Raw genomic sequence first — 3,568 nt, 5'->3', positions numbered from 1 at the left:
AGAGGCCGCCGGATGCCGCCCATGGCGAGCGCACACACTTTTCGGACACCTCGGATTGGCCACCCGGAGGTGGAGAGCGACCCGCAGACGAAGCACGGCCAGGGGCCGCCGGATGCCGCCCATGGCGGGCGCTCTCGCTCCTCGGACAGCTCCATCGGCGCAGCATGGCGCTCGCGGTCGTCATTACCCGCTGGCGAGGCGCGGCCAGGGCCGCCAGGCGTCGCCTATCGCGTGCGCAAACTCCCAGCAAGCACCAACGTGCTCCTTTGGATGTTGTCATCCGGAGGTGATAGCGCGGCCCGGGCCGCCTGACGCGGCCCATCGCGGGCGCTCCTCGTCGGACACCTGCGTCACACAGCCTGGGTGCCAGCTGTGGAGTGACACTTGGAGAAAAAGAAGCACAAGTCACTCATATAAAAGTTCCCGTTCCCTTTTGTTTGTGTCACGCTTGGAAATGCTTGAGAGGTGACACTTTGTCAAATTTGCAGCTGGTGTCTCATCATCATCATCACCGCTGCTCATCAGCCTTCCTTGGATGCCTGCCATGCACGCGGCCCAACGGGGCACTCAGATGGGGTGGGCAGCCCGGACCGCCTTGCGCGGCCCAACACGGGCGCCCGGGGGACGCGGAAACCCGTTTTAGAAAATAACCTCCAGGGGTTTTCCAAGAGCGGCACAGCCCCAGCTCACGTCCGTGTTTCAGTGCGTCAAAAGCGGATTCAAAAGTGTGCTTTTCTCGGTACTTCCCCTGGAGGTCAGTGTTTCTAAAAACTGGGTTTCCGAAATCGTGCTGGAGGTGTTTTGGTCAACCAGGAAAAATGGCATTTACGGGAGAGGGTAAAGTATACCCCCCCCCCCCCCTCTCGGCTGATTTACCCTCTCCCGTAAACGCGTTTTTTCCTGGTCGACCAAAACACTCATTGACTCCCATTCATTTGACACTTTGTCATTTTTTCAGCACTTTTTTCGCGCATTGGGTACTCCGCCCATTGACTCCCATTCATTTGACACTTTGTCGTTTTTCCAGACCTTTTTTCACGCATTGGGTACTCCGCCCATTCACTCCCATTCATTTGACACTTTGTCGTTTTTTCAGCACTTTTTTCGCGCATTGGGTACTCCGCCCCATTCACTCCCATTCATTTCACACTTAGAAAAATCATCCGAGCGGCTCTCCACGCATTTTATAGCCGCTTTGGGGCTCCAGCCGCCTCGGCCTTCATTTCTGACTAGGCTCGTGTGGACTTTGTCGTTTTTTCAGCACTTTTTTCGCGCATTGGGTACTCCGCCCCATTCACTCCCATTCATTTGACACTTTGAAAAATCATCCGAGCGGCTCTCCATGCATTTTATAGCCGCTTTGGGGCTCCAGCCGCCTCGGACTGCATTTCTGACTAGGCTCGTGTGGACTTTGTCGTTTTTTCAGCACTTTTTTTACACATTGGGTACTCTGCCCCATTCACTCCCATTCATTTGACACTTTGAAAAATCATCCGAGCGGCTCTCCACGCGTTTTATAGCCGCTTTGGGGCTCCAGCCGCCTCGGACTGCATTTCTGACTAGGCTCGTGTGGACTTTGTCGTTTTTTCAGCACTTTTTTTACACATTGGGTACTCTGCCCCATTCACTCCCATTCATTTGACACTTTGAAAAATCATCCGAGCGGCTCTCCACGCGTTTTATAGCCGCTTTCAGACTCCTGCCGCCTCGCCTGCACTTCCGCCTCGGTCCGTTAGGATTTAGGCCTTTTTTCAGCACTTTTTCTCCGTTCCTCCGGGGCGACAGCGGCTCTCCACGCATTTTATAGCCGTTTTCAGACTCCTGCCGCCTCGCCTGCACTTCCGCCTCGGTCCGTTAGGATTTAGGCCTTTTTTCAGCACTTTTTCTCCGTTCCTCCGGGGCGACAGCGGCTCTCCACGCATTTTATAGCCGTTTTCAGACTCCTGCCGCCTCGCCTGCACTTCCGCCTCGGTCCGTTAGGATTTAGGCCTTTTTTCAGCACTTTTTCTCCGTTTCTCCGGGGCGACAGCGGCTCTCCACGCATTTTATAGCCGTTTTCAGACTCCTGCCGCCTCGCCTGCACTTCCGCCTAGGTCCGTTAGGATTTAGGCCTTTTTTCAGCACTTTTTCTACGTTTCTCCGGGGCGACAGCGGCTCTCCACGCTTTTTATAGCGGTTTTCAGACTCCTGCCGCCTCGCCTGCACTTCCGCCTAGGTCCGTTAGGACGTGGGCCTTTTTTCAGCACTTTTTCTCCGTTTCTCCGGGGCGACAGCGGCTCTCCACGCTTTTTATAGCCGCTTTGGGGCTCCAGCCGCCTCGGCCTGCATTTCTGACTAGGCTCGTGTGGACTTTTTCAGCACTTTTTTTGTGCATTGGGTACTCTCGCCCATTGACTCCCATTCATTTGACACTTTGTCATATTTTCAGCACTTTTTTGGCGCATTGGGTACTCTCGCCCATTGCCTCCCATTCATTTGACACTTTGTCATATTTTCAGCACTTTTTTGGCGCATTGGGTACTCTCGCCCATTGACTTCAATGCATTTACTGCAACTCCTGCCTGTGTCCGCCAGAGGGCGTCTGGCTTAACAGCGGCTCTCCACGCTATTTCTATCCGCTTTGAGGCTCCAGGCAGCTCGGCCTGGGTTTCTGAATTTCTCCCTTGACACTTTGCCATTTTTTCACCCTTTTTCTCATTTCATCCAGGGACACAGCGGCTCTCCACAGACTTTACAGCCGCCCCTGGGCTCCAGGACCCTAGGCATGGGTTTCTGAATTTCTCCCTTGACACTTTGCCATTTTTTCACCTTTTTTCTCATTTCATCCAGGGACACAGCGGCTCTCCACAGACTTTCCCGCGGCCCCTGGGCTCCAGGACCCTAGGCATGGGTTTCTGCCTAGCTCCCTTGACACTTTGCCATTTTTTCACCTTTTTTCTCATTTCATCCAGGGACACAGCGGCTCTCCACAGACTTTCCCGCGGCCCCTGGGCTCCAGGACCCTAGGCATGGGTTTCTGCCTAGCTCCCTTGACACTTTGCCATTTTTTCACCCTTTTTCTCATTTCATCCAGGGACACAGCGGCTCTCCACAGACTTTCCCGCGGCCCCTGGGCTCCAGGACCCTAGGCATGGGTTTCTGCCTAGCTCCCTTGACACTTTGCCATTTTTTCACCCTTTTTCTCATTTCATCCAGGGACACAGCGGCTCTCCACAGACTTTCCCGCGGCCCCTGGGCTCCAGGACCCTAGGCATGGGTTTCTGCCTAGCTCCCTTGACACTTTGCCATTTTTTCACCCTTTTTCTCATTTCATCCAGGGACACAGCGGCTCTCACAGACTTTAGAACCGCCCCTGGGCTCCAGGACGCAAGGCATGGCTTACTCTCGCCCATTGACTTCAATGCATTTACTGCAACTCCTGCCTGTGTCCGCCAGAGGGCGTCTGGCTTAACAGCGGCTCTCCACGCTATTTCTATCCGCTTTGAGGCTCCAGGCAGCTCGGCCTGAGTTTCTGAATTTCTCCCTTGACACTTTGCCATTTTTTCACCTTTTTTCTCATTTCATCCAG

The sequence above is a fragment of the Dunckerocampus dactyliophorus genome, unplaced genomic scaffold, assembly GCF_027744805.1.
Source record: "Dunckerocampus dactyliophorus isolate RoL2022-P2 unplaced genomic scaffold, RoL_Ddac_1.1 HiC_scaffold_22, whole genome shotgun sequence".
Classification (NCBI taxonomy): Eukaryota; Metazoa; Chordata; class Actinopteri; order Syngnathiformes; family Syngnathidae; genus Dunckerocampus; species Dunckerocampus dactyliophorus.
The sequence above is the reverse complement of the archived record's forward strand: the minus strand, read 5'-3'. Positions refer to the sequence as shown.